Source organism: Ailuropoda melanoleuca, chromosome 3 (genome assembly GCF_002007445.2).
Source record: "Ailuropoda melanoleuca isolate Jingjing chromosome 3, ASM200744v2, whole genome shotgun sequence".
Taxonomy (NCBI): Eukaryota; Metazoa; Chordata; class Mammalia; order Carnivora; family Ursidae; genus Ailuropoda; species Ailuropoda melanoleuca.
This window is the reverse complement of record NC_048220.1, coordinates 139960632-139974335: the sequence shown is the minus strand read 5'-3', so window position 1 is coordinate 139974335 and position 13704 is coordinate 139960632. Positions and strand designations below refer to the sequence as shown.

Genomic DNA, 13704 nt, shown 5'->3' with positions numbered 1-13704 from the left:
ACTGACAAATCAGACAAAACATAGATTTATTTTTGAAAACCATAATGAGTAAACCAGTCCAATTCACCAAAGCTTTATCTTAATTATGTAAACTTAGGTTCTTAAAATGTTTCTGATTCAGCAAAATAATCATTTTAGCTATAAGTCTCTTAAATATTAGAAATTCCATTTCATTACTTTGGGGGAAGATTCAGAAATATTTTATTTATATAAGTATATATTTATTTCAATAAATGATTGGGAGAGAGCTCTTTTACGTTAAGACACGTAAGAACCTAATTCGTTAATATCTTCTGGAGATGGGGGGAAAAATTTCTACTAACATGAGAGGAAGACGCCTTTCTCAATTACATACTTGGACACGTGGCCATGAAGAAACATTGAGAATGTGCAGCTTCAGTTCTACAACATCAGCCTCAGGTCTAAAATCAACGTAGCCACACAAAAACTCTATGGCCTCAATCTCAAAGAGTTGTTCTCCTTCCCAAAAAGTCTTAATGAATTAGAGCTCAGAATAGACAAACACAAAGGGTGAAAAAATGAAATTCCCTGTTGTCTGTCACCCAACAGAGATCACTACCCTCCACTTGTAGAAATCAACAAACTGTAGATGCTAGAACCAAATTTCCAATCACTGCTGTCTCCAGGGGGAGTAAGTTAGCACCCATGTGGGCCATCTGTGTGAACCAGAAACAAAGACAAAACACTGAATCAAGGAAAAGGAATAAAATAAAACAGAGCATCCGTGATAGTAAAGTTTAAGTCACTTTGAACTCAGACAGGAAACGAATTAAAAACCCACAAAAGCTTAAACGGTCCATGACGTGTACCGCTCCAGCAACACAGTTTGTCAGGTAAATCTTCATATCTAAACAGCACCTCCAAACTAGTAAGGAATAATCCAAATGGTAAAATCTTGACTCTCATGAAACATCATATTTATCACAGGCTCTTGCAATTTCAACAGTAATTAAAAACATTCATTATATGAAATTTGATTTCTATAATTGTCAAAATACGTTCAAAGTTTCATGAAGTAAGTTGGATTAAATAAGTTGAACTATCATCACCAGTGCTCTGCAGTAATGCATCACGGTACTGGGAGGCTGAAATCACGGGCTCAGATTCCGGCACTGACACTGACCAACTCTCCATGGCCAACTCTAGGGGTCCAGTATCTCATTCATAAAATGAAGGGTCAGAATGGATGGCCTCTGAGGGCTTTTCTGACTCCAAGGTAAACAGCAATGTTGTCAATGAAAGGTCATCAGGCAACTGTGCTGTCTTCGCCTGGGTGCTTATACAATTAATAACTTTCTGGCCCCCTCCACAGACACACCAAACAGAATTTGGGTGGGATCCAGGAATATGCCTTTTAAATAATCTCCACATTATTCTTATACAACTGAAGTTTGAAAACTTTGGTGTATGGATTTTTTTCCTGGGAAGAAAGCAGTTACAACTAAAAATAGTTATCGAATTGTCCTGGTAAATGGTACACTACTCACTGCCTTCAAAGCAAAGGTCATCCACATTGAAATTTGTCTGAAATAATGTTGAGAAGAAACCAGGTTGTCACTGTTTTAAAAGTGGTAGTTCTTGGGGTGCCTGGGTGGCTCAGTTGTTTAAGCATCCAACTCTGGATTTCAGCTCAGGTCATGATCTCAGGGTCATGAGATTAAGCCTGTGTCAGTTTCCACGCTGAGCATGGAGCCTGCTTGAGATTCTCTCTCTCCCTCTGCCCCTCTCTCCCAACTCATGCTCACACACACTCACTCTCTCTCTCTTTCTCTTGTAAAAATTAATTAATTAAAAATTAAAAATAAATAAAAATGGTAGTTTTCTATGATACATGACTCATTATACCTGGCATAAGATTTGGACTGTATGCTCAGCCTCACTAAAGAACAGTTGTGAATAAATGTGTAGTTCACTTTGCTCATCCACATTGCCTTTTACTTTCTTCTCTCATAAATGGTTTAAAGACAATCGATAAAAACAAGTGCTGTTTCTTTGAAAAGACCAATAAATGTGATAAGCCCCTCACCACACTAATCAGCACAAGGAGAAGACATAAACCTATATCAGAAATGAAAGAGGGGCCATCACTACTGATCCCATGGACATTAAAAGGCACATAAAATAATACTATGAATAATTGTATGCCCACATATTTTATAACTTAGATGAAATGGAGCAATTCCTTAAAAAACACAAACTCCCAAAACTTATATGAGAAGTAGTTTGAATACGCATATATTTGTTCTTAAAAGTTAAATTAATAATTAATAACCTTCCAAAACAGGAAGCACCAGACGTAGATTGGCTCACTGGTGGATTATACCAAGCACTTAAGGAAGAAAATACTACTAATTCTCTGAGAACGCCTCCAGAAGATAGAAGCAGAGGGAATACTTCCTAACTCATGTTATGAGGCCAGTATTATCACACTAGCAAAACATTACGAGAAAAGAATACCACAGACCAGTATCTCTCATGAACACAGACTTAAAAATCCTCAACAAAAATTGGCAAATAGAATCCAAAATTATGTAAAAAGAATTATACTCTACAAACAAGTGGAAATGTTCCAGGTATGCAACGCTGTTTCAACATTAAAAAATCAATCATTGTAATCTACCACATGAACAGGTTAAAGAAGAAAAAATCATGTCAGTTGATAAAGAAAAAGCATGTGACAAAATTCAACATCCAGTCATATAAAAACTCTCAGCACACTGAAAAGAAAGAGGAACTTCCTCAACTTTATTTTAGAACATTTCCAAAACAACGAAAATAACAGCACCACCAGTAGCTAACATCATACTTAATGGTGAGAGGCTGGATGCTTTTCCCTGAAGATCAGAAAAAAGGTAAGATGTTTTTTCACACCATTCTTATTCAATACTATCCTAGAAATCCTAATAGGGTAATAAGACAAGAAAAAGAAATAAAAGTTATATATATTGGAAAGGAAGAAATAAAACTGTCTTTATTCATGGATGGTAGGATCGTCTATGTAGAAAATTCCAAAGAATGTACAAAATAACTCCTGGAACTAATAAGAGAAGATAACAAGGTCATAGGATAGAAGGTTAATACACAAAAGGCAATTGCTTTCTTTTAACTGGTTTCTCTTTCAATGTGGAAAAATGTTAATCCAAAGAAATGGGCACTGCCACTCTGAGAAGGTTGTGGCCAAATTGAGGAGAAAATACACTGACAAATTACTAATCCTTTGAAAGAAGTGGCACAACATATGCTCTTTCTTTTTATATTCCTCATTTTAGGTTTTTTTTTTTTTTTTTTTTTTTTTTTTTTTTGGCAATTGGATGATAGGAAGGATGCTGGCTGAGAGTCAGATTCAAAAAGAAAATGGCCTAACTAAAAGTGATGGTCTTGATGGCTATACTTTAGTATCAGGGGAAAAAAAAAAAACACTTTGATGCAGGAAAATTGGAACTCATCCTTCCTTTATACAAATAGAAGACTTAAATTGCTATGCCACTTTAAAATTTCAGGGGTATTAAGGAGGGCACATATTGCGTGGAGAACTGGGTGTTATACGCAAACGATGAATCATGGAACACTACATCCAAAACTAATAATGTATGATGACTAATATATAATAAAAAAATTTCAGGGTAGAGGAAATTGTGTTAATACCTTTGCAAAATAATTTTGATAATTTTCTTCTTTCTTATGTATTCACTTTATTTTTTTTCAACTTGAAAGTGGTTATTTATTAACTGACCAGATTACAAAAATAATCCTGGTAGATACCTTAGTTCACCCTTCTAATAAGCCTAGTGATCTGGTCTTCCCTGTCACCAGCATCTCCACCTTCTACAAAATGGGTGGTCTTTTACCTCATTCCCCCTTGCGGAGAAGATAATTGACGGTCCATAAAAAATTGCTTCTTTGAAATGTTTCCCAACGGTATAGATCTCATGAATCAGAACCTCCATGCAGATGATGCCCTATTTACTAAGAGATCGAGCGCTCAGTGTGTTATCTGTCAGGGCAATCTGCTTCTTGTTGATTTTGCCATAACTATGCTTGTAGATCAATTCGTTCACTGACTTCAGGTAGGGTCCCACCGAGCTATATATGGCTCCGCAATCCTTAGCATGTTACCTGAAGCCATGCTGAGCGTAACAAAGGTGCCATTGAAAATCTAGCAAAGGCGAAGAAGCTCAATACCTGTCGAGCCCTTGGGCTCACACCATTGATACCTCTGGTCCTGATGACAACTGCCGAGGTGGGTTCCACAGGTATGGAGAAGTTGCCAGCTCCTCTTGCTAGCCATTCGAATCTCAGTTCTGTCCACCTGCCTATATTCCTTGTGGCAATGCTTAGCTTTTTCAGAGATAGGCTTCCTATGTATTCACTTTAAAGAACAACCATTTGTCATTTTCCCTAAACTCTTTCTGCCCTTTGAAATATTTTTATGTAGACTTTTAATGCCTTTTGTCTGTTATCCGGTGGGCTGTGATTCTCCGTGCCTGCTGTCTGACGATTGGTGTGCGCGATCAAACACAAGGGCTGCAAAGCTTGTGATCGTAATACTACCCTGTTACTGGACAGCCAGTAATTGTTGCAATAAAACGAGGCATAAATGTTCAGACTGCACCTTGTTCTAGCTCCAGACGGTTTCTGTTCATGCAGCCCACTTTATCCAGCCTCTCGTGGAGCTCCACTGAACCATCTTCCAGAACCCTGAAATCTGACAACATTTTGAAATCCTGGGGCTAGTCCCATGTGCTCCTCTGGAGAGATACAGCAATGGGAGCCTGAATGACGTTAAATGGCATTGTCTTTGGGCTGGTTCGTGTGGGTCCCCTTGAGCTTTGCTCCACCCACCATCATTTTCCTGGGTGCTCAGAGCCCTTGACAAGTGAAAAGCATACCGCAGAGCACACACCCTGCTCTTGCATTATGAGAATGTGGAGACCCTTCCCGAGCCCCACCTTGGCAACAATAGAATATCCTGTCTCAACTCCTTCTGCCCTTACCGAGCACGCGGAACCTGCCAGAGTTGGGTCTTCAGCCTGTCCAACAGTCTGTTCACTGTTCTCACACCCACCGATGCAGCCCCCCAAATAAAAGAACCCTAAGAAACAAAATACCTATTCAAAGCAATTTCTGCATATAAAGGCACAAAACAGGATATTGTACATTTTATATCTTTCAGGAGAGTCAAAGGGCCCCAATCTTGGGTTATTAATGTTACTAAAGCCTGGTTGATGTCATCAGCTTTCCAGGGGAAAAAAATACTAGATTTCACAGCATTTCAAACTAAACTATGTTACTGGTGATACACCTTTTCCCAACCAGAACAAAGACACCATTTGTGTGACGACACGGGTGAGGTCTGAGTACATCGCAACACAGAACCAGTAAGTTGTCCTGAAAACCTTCATTTTTCCAAAATGACATTCCTGTGTGAGAGTTCGCAATGATCTGAATCTTTTCCTTTCATTCCTCCTTTTTAAAAGGCAGCACAAAAGCTGCTAACAAATCTAGGCTTGACACCTACTTGTTGGAACCCAGAAAAGAAAGAGTGGCAAACTTCACACCACTGCGGGAGAGGATCTCTTTCAAAAAAACACCCTTCTGGGAACGGAGAATGATTTGCAATTTGTGAGAGTTCCTTGTCTCTAACCTTACACAGGAACTATTTCCTCAGGGATGAGCAGCTTTGTCTGAATTGGAAGCAAAGAATTCTCTCGGGGAATTCCTATCAAAAAGAAAGAAAAAAAAAAAAACATGTCCTGTTGCCTTTTCTCACTGGAATTCTCTTGTAGAAACACACACCAAGATAACAAAAGAGAATATTCCAGGAAGCTTCTTTATACGTAGCCAAATCATAGGAAAAAAATATATGAACTTGTAAAAACAGAAGGTAGCCACTGAATGCAAGTATACATCCCCTTTGCTCTCCCTGCATAATGCCTGTATCGAAATCTTGCTTAAGCTTACCCTTTGGGGGATTCGTTTTGTGGGATTTAAAATGAAACCGAAAAAGGAGAATCAAGAAAATCACACACAAAAAAAATGATGTGAGAAATATTATGCATGAGGGAAAACGGCAACGCCAGCATTCACTCTATGACTCCATGAATCGCAACGAAAACCGAGAAAAGGTAACAAACAGTCGGAAGTTATTATCTATAAATGGACCAGATGTGCGACAACATCTGAGAACCTGCTCCGCCAAGGGGCAGAGCAGGAAGAGAAGCAAAGACGAGAGTCAGAACAAAGGAAAGCATGGGAAAGAGCAAAGTACGGCGAACCCCAGCATCCGACAAAGAATGAAAGCCATGAAAACCACAGTGATGGGGCATTAGACTCTGCAAGGAGAAAAGGAGGAGGAAATAAACATAAAACAGACCATTTTCACACGAATTGCTGTGCACTCCTAACCAACTGCGAGGAGCATTGTGTAGCTAGTAAAACAATATGGAAAACAAAAGTGAATGTTTGTAGAAGTTCAAAAAGCAAAATAATGCAAGAATCTAATTACGTCACAATTTAGGGAGGATAAAAGGGAAGGCACAAAAGATTGAAGAGAAAATTGAAAGGACCTCCTAGCCTTTGTCCTCCCTAGATTTCCATAGGGATGCTGTTCAAAAATAAATTAAAAGGTTATGTGTTTAACCAGTCGGACAGGAAGGATAACAAGAGACCTTGGGAACAGAGGGATGAGAGAAAATGAATGGGAGACAAAGTTAGGTTTTGAAAAATTCATCATGTTTTCCCCTAATCCCCTAAGGATTATAAATCACTTATGTATCTGAAATCTTCACAAAAGCGTGTCAATGTGGCAGTCACTTTTCTGTCCCCCTACAGGACTTACTTATCTCTGTCACATGCTTTCTTTGCTTTTTAGGGAAATGCTTCATTCTATAGGAGCTTCAAAGATCGTCTACGAAAAGCGCCCTGGTAGGATTGGGTTTTTCAAGATTCAAATAATTTCTGGCTACCATTTTTGGGCTGCTCCCGACATCTTACGGAAATACCTGTGAAGACCATCTATAGAGACAAAACTTGCATTTCCAACGAAACCAAGACTCACAGTCAGCTTATGACTTGGGTCTAGAAAGAATTTCTGCTCAGAAAAAGGCAGATCTGAGAAGAATTACCATTGTTCATCAACATGTATGCCCCCTACACAGGTAAACATTCACGTAAACATTGTCAACCTCCAGGAAGATGAGAAAACACCAGATCATTCACACCCCTTCTGTCCTAACTTAGAGAAGTATCATGTATGATAAACAATTTTTATAGATGTTCCGAACAAGAGCACAAGGGAAGGGATCCTGTAATCCCAGTTTTAGAAACCATGCCTAGCGAAGGAACCAGAGATTTTGACCAAGATTTATGGTGTAGATATGCTTATGGAACCTTTTCAAAATCAAAAAAGAAACTGACAACCACAGCAAGGGAAATGTTAAATAAATCATGATACAGCCATGAAGGAAGTTGTAACAGCCATGCTTTGCAGAAATTTAACAATAGGAAAACATGCTCACAATACAATATCAAGTGATTAAAAAGTAGAATATAAAATATATTTATGGTATGAGCCCAAACCTGTTAAAATCACACACACACACACACACACACACACACACACACACACCTAGGTAAAGCCTGATAGTCAACACATAAATGAGTTAGCAGTGGTTGTCTCTGGGTGGCAGAAATACAACTTTAATTTTTCTCTTTATACCATTAAAATTTCTCTACAATGAGCATATGTAGCTTTTATAATAATAAAAATGGTATTCAATTATTTAAATAAAACATAAATGAAGTGTCCATCATGAGGTTTTGAACAACACTGAACTTGGACTGAGACCGTCACGTATTCTTGTATCTGCAGAGACAAGTTCATGCCCTTTTCTGCATCTCGGACAACAATATATGCCCCCTGGGTTGGGATGAGATTACATGGAATAATTCAATTAAAATGACATATTTTAAGTGCCAAATACAAGGCTAGCACAAAGCAGGTATGAATACATGCTAGCCAAATCTAAACACGTATAATGGAATAGTCCATGATCTGCCAAAAACAAAACAAACAAAAAAAATGAAAAAAAACCCCAGCCCATTCCAGATGAGTTTTCAGTTGTTGCTTCTCCACCGGCATGGGACTGTCACACCCACACGGTTGATCTATACTGTCCTCTCTATCTGGAAGGTGCTTCCAAATGCAGGAAACAACCCTCCTTTTGATGGATGCTAGTGGCATGGAAAGCATTGAGGAGATCCTTCGTGGCAGGAGCAGAAACATGACGGCAGGACAAACAGACAAGAAAATAATGGAAGACCTCACGCAAAAATAAATGATCCAGCACCTAATTCAATAGCAAATTATCACATCAGTGCCTCTGGAATAAATTTAGAGCATATCATTACAGCTGTGGTTTCGTGTCCCACAAGGACACAGACTAGGTTACCCTAAGACAGCAGCATCCGTGTGTCAAATGCACATAGAGGTGGCCTAAAGCAAGGAGAAATATGTCTTCATTTCGTTCTATTAATATTTTATCTGAATGCATTTCTTGTTGTCTGGGGTCCTGTGATCACACAGGGCTGAGCTATTCATAGCCAGAATGCAACTTGGCCTTTCAGATTTATTCCTCGACGTTTCCAGGTAACACAGTTCAGCTTTATGCAGGAATGGAGTACAAAAGCCAAAGATCCTGTTGTGTATTTTTTCGAGTAAATCATTATCATCCATCCAGGAAAGCAACATAATGGAATATTTAAAGTTTGTCGGGGAAAACCTTCAACAAACCTAGATAATCTTGACTATGTAGGTGTTTAATATTTTTAACACAAAAGAATGTTAAATAAATGTTCACAAATGCTTACTTTAAATTCAAAATCATGTGAAGCCAAAATGTGTAGGAAAGAGCGGTCTAGAATATCATTGAACATTTGAAGCTGGCTGGGGCTCAAGACGAAAGCGGACTTGAGGCCCTCCTCGCTGGGGATTTCCTCATGGGAAACAAAATAGAGATGTTGAAACAAGGTAAGAGACAGAACGATAAACACCAGGCAGCCCACGATGTAGGATTTTTTTTTTCAGGAAGATCTGCTCAGGGCAGGTCCGAGTCCCCCAAAGGATACCAGGACCGACCTTGGCGCAGTGGGTCTCATGACCCCTGATAAGACTATGATCAAGGATCAATATCCACCCTGCAGCCTGTCGTGTCCCCGTAACACAGCTGGCAGCTCAATACAAAACCAGGGGGCCTCCCCCACATGGGCTAGACCTGGCACACTGTGGCTGACGCCATCCTCTAGGTGAGCCTGGGTTGCCCTTCCGTCCTGGCAAATGCTGACCCCGCAGGGCAGACTCGGACCCATGGTCCTTGCTGTCTGTTCCCAGAGTCGGGCAATACCCAGAGAGGCAGTGAGGGCAGCTGGGCGGCTCAGGGGCCCACTCGGGGCAGAGGTGAGAGCACAGGGACATGGGAAGTTAGCAAGTCCCCGGGGGGGTGGGGTGGACTGCTCAGAGCCACGAGTTCACACAGCCCGCTCTCGGTTTCTTCCCACCTGCTGGCCCCCCCTCCTTACTGTCTTTTTTTTTTTTTTTTTTTTTTTTTTTTTTTAGATTTTATTTATTTATTTGAGAGAGAGAGAGAACAAGCAGGGCAAGGGGCAGAGGAAGAGGGAGAAGCAGGTTCCCCACTGAGCAAACAGCCTGATGGGGCCTTGATCCCACAACCCTGGGATCATGACCCTAGTCAAAGGCAGACAGTTAACCAGGTGCCCCCCCCCGCCCCTTACTGTCTTTGACTGAAATCCCCTCTTGTTGAGGGCTCAGGTTGGTACTCTCAGGCTCAGTCCTGATCTCCCCTCTCCTGCACCACCACCCTCTCCCTTCTCTCCCCTTCTTTACTCGGCTTCCATTCCTTGGGCCCTCACTGCCATTTTTCTTTGCCGGTATCCTCGGTGCTCTTGCCCTCCTGCTTTGTCATACCTGCTCACGCTCACTTAGCAAAACCACTACTCTGAAACCCAGCCCCCTGCCCATTGAATGTAGCTGGGAAAGAAAACAGAGCATGTTGCCCGAGCTCACTTGAAATGCACGATGGAAAAACTCCAGTGGACGGCAGTGATGTCAAGTGTATTATATATCCGCTCTGGTTTACTCTCTTTCCCATTTCTCCTCAGTGAGTCTTTCCCCAGCTTTTCCTCTCTCCTCAGGTTCCCACAGCCTTCTCTTCTCTCCCCTGTTTCAGCAAGGGGCCTGGCTTTCTACTTGACCGGAAGCACCCCGAGGGAGATGTCAGCCCCCACCACGCCTCTCTTCTGTCAAGCATCTGTGTTTACATCTCTGCCTCCCATCAACCCACTGTAAGTCCGTGGTTCTCAGAGTGTGGTCCCGGACCAGCAGCATCGGGGCCCCTGGGAACCAGGAAGAGATGCAAATTCACAGGTCAGATCGAGGGCGTGGAAACTCTGGGGTGGAGTCCAGAATTCTGGGTTTTAACAAGCCCTTGGGTCATTTCCGATGCACTTGCAAATTTGACTGCTCTTGCTGGAGACAAAGCCACATTTCCATCAAAGGCCGACCTACACCCTCTGGAGCCCCGATCCAGCAAAGCCCACCTTCCTCCCCTATATCATCACCTTCACCCTCTCTGTGAGCTCATTCCCATCAGCACGGAAACCTGCTGTTAGTCATCTCATCTTATCGAAAAAAAAAAAATCAATTGACCTTCAGGCAGGAGTTGATGCGGCAGTCTGGAGGTAGAATTTCTTCTCTGAAAAACCTCAGTGTTTGCTCTGAAGGCCTTCAACTGATCAGACAAGGCCCACCCCCACAGTATCCCAGGTACCCTGCTTTCCTTAAAGTTAATTGATGTGACCACATCTACATCTAACTGTACTACGACATACTTTCCTAGCAACAGCTGGTGAGTGTTTGGTTAGATAACTGGGTCCTACAGGGTAGCCAAGGTGACGTATAAAATAACCGTCGTGTGCCATGACCCCCACATTCCTATTTTCCATCCAGGTCATGTTTTTCTGAACCCTAGACTAGTATATCCACCTGCTTGTTTGGCGTCTCCACTCGGATATCCAACACAAGGATCTCAAGGCTGAATCTTCCTGGCAGACTCCACCTCATTTGGTGGCAACTCCATCCTTCCAGTCCCCCGTTCTTAAAGCCTCTGAGTCATCCTTAACGCTTCCCTTTCGCACCCCACAATCAAGTCCCATTGGCTCTCCCTTCCCTCTGTCCTCCTCGGCTTCCTCCTCTGCCTCCAGTCTCATCACCTCTTCCCCGGATTGTTGCAATAGCTTCTGAATCGGGGCTCCCACCTTTGCGCCCTGTCTCAACCCAGCAGCCGGTGAGCCTCCGCGTGCGCAGACCAGGCCAAGCTGTTCCTTTGCTGTGGACCACACTGTGTCTCCATGTTGTACCCAGAATTAGAGCCAGAGGCCTCGGCGTGGCCCACTAGGCTTCCAGAACCTCTCCCCTTTTCCTCACTGACCCCACTGCCTTCTGCCCTCCACGTGGGCCCCTCTCACCACACTGAGCCCTCATGTTCCTTAAATACAGCAGATACCCTCCAGGGCCTGGACCCCAGAACGTTCTCTCTGCCAGGGATGTTCTTCTTCAGATCCCCACATGCTAACTCCCTGCCTCCTCCAAGTCTTTGCCTGAATGTCTTGTCCCAGCAAGGCCCCCGGAGCACGTGGTTGCACCCACACGCACCCCAACACAGTCCCCCACCATGCTCATCTTGCTCTAACTGGGGTTCACAGCCTCTCACCGTGGCATGATGCGTACTCATTGCAGGCACTGTCTAGCCCTTCCCCGGAGAATGCAGGTGGTCGGCTTTCTGTTCTGTACACAGGTGTCTCCCCGATGTGGAGGAGGACCCCTGGCACGTGTGTGGAACGGACGAGTCATCTGCGAATGTGTCTTCTCCGTGCGCTTATTCGTGGTCTCGTCCTTACACTCGAGGGTGAGCTCCATGAGCACTGGGACCCGTCTCTCTCATCCAGGCACCTCAAACAGGCCCCGACACCGGGAGGCGCCAGTCTTTGCTTGTCTTAGTGCTTTCGCATCGCTAGAACAAAATACTCGACTGCACGGCTTATAACCGACGCACAGTTCCGGAGTCCGGGCGGCCGAGATCAGGGCGCCAGCATGGTCGGCTGAGGACCCTGTTCTAAGCTGCAAATGTCTCACCTTGTCCCCACATGGCAGAAGAGGGGAGGGATCTTTCTGGAGCCTCTTTTATAAGGTCACTAACCCTCTTCATGAGGCTCCACTCTCATGACTCAAGCATCTCCCAAAGGCCCCACTAACACCATCACCTCTGGGGGGGTAGCATTTCAACAGGTGAATGCTGGGGGGACACAAACATTCAGACCACAGTAGAGCTGCTCTGACCACAGGGGGTCTTCAGAGATGAAAGGGGGCCGGGTTCCTGCCACCTGTACTGACCCATCACCCTCTTCCCCCGGCACAGTGGGGGCTGGGCTTGGCTGGTTGCCGGCAGGTTTTGAAAGGAGCACTGTTTTTAACCAGTGACCAGTTCACAGATGGCCCCCGCCCCGCCCCGCCCCTTCCCCTTCAAAACTGAATGTTCATATTAAGCTGACTTCTCCCAGGCGGACATCCTGGAGGGGGTGGGAGGAGGACCGAGCCGCACGGTGATGCCTGATCGTGCTGAGACCGACCCGAACACTCGGGCGTCAGAGCACCTCGGTGAAGCCACTCGGAGCCAAGCCAGGCGTGCACGTAGAACCGCGGATCTCGGTGCTGCTCTATCTCCAGGCACCGGGACCTTGGCTTTCCGTCACCAACGTGCACATTGACCGAGGCTAGTGTAACAGAATTCACATTCCCCTCATCCGTGACTCCCAAACACGCTGAGAGACAGTACGCTTTTTCTCTCCTTTTTAACGCCGGAACTCCGTGCTGCGTTGTCAAGGAAAAAAGACTCCTACTTATAAAAAAACATCCTTTGGGGAAAGAGGGAGAGATTCTTATCTGGAAGCCAATGGGGCAAAAGGGCTAGCATTTTACAAGCTGCAATAAAAGTTGGGACAGCCTCTCAGAACGAGGCCTGCTGGGGAGGCAGGAGCTTCTAGGCAAGGAGGTCATGGTGCCGGCCGCCTCTCTGAGGGGTGCTGCTGGACCTGATAGATGGCAGACGGTTGTGTGGTTTGCCGACTGCTCTCCCTTCCCTGCTGGCTGCGCAGGGGGCCTGTCCCATCCCTGTCCAATCCCTTCCCTGCAGCCCCGCTGCCTTCTCCTCCTCTCCACCCTATTGGCTTCTGAGCACTTCATTAACTTTTTAAATCCAGCTATTTAAATGCTCACATTAGCCTAGCTCCCTTTTACCTAAAGGAACCATTAGGACGTTGTGTCGCTCCTCATATGCTTAAATCATCTCACGCAGGCATCTGGAGCGGCCATCTCCACGATGCTTCTTGAACTCCTTAGCTAGTAAGAAAGGCAGTAACGTCAACTGGCCGAACTGCCTCTTGAAACGGGAGCTGCTCCTAAGAGCATCTGGTCAGCTTCAGGGAGGCTGGAGGATGCCCCAGCCAGACTCGTCCTTCCAGAACCAGATGGCCTCGAGTGTGTCCACTTGAGCTCAGCCGGGGGGACCCGGGTTCCACTTAATCACCTTGGCCCCGGCCCACCAGTTAGTC

At 44.1% G+C, this 13704-nt stretch overlaps 1 pseudogene; it reads right to left on the bottom strand.

Annotated features, from left to right (window-relative positions):
• Positions 1 to 3784: 3784 nt before the first annotated feature.
• Positions 3785 to 11815, bottom strand: LOC100482344 (annotated as a pseudogene).
• Positions 11816 to 13704: the final 1889 nt, after the last annotated feature.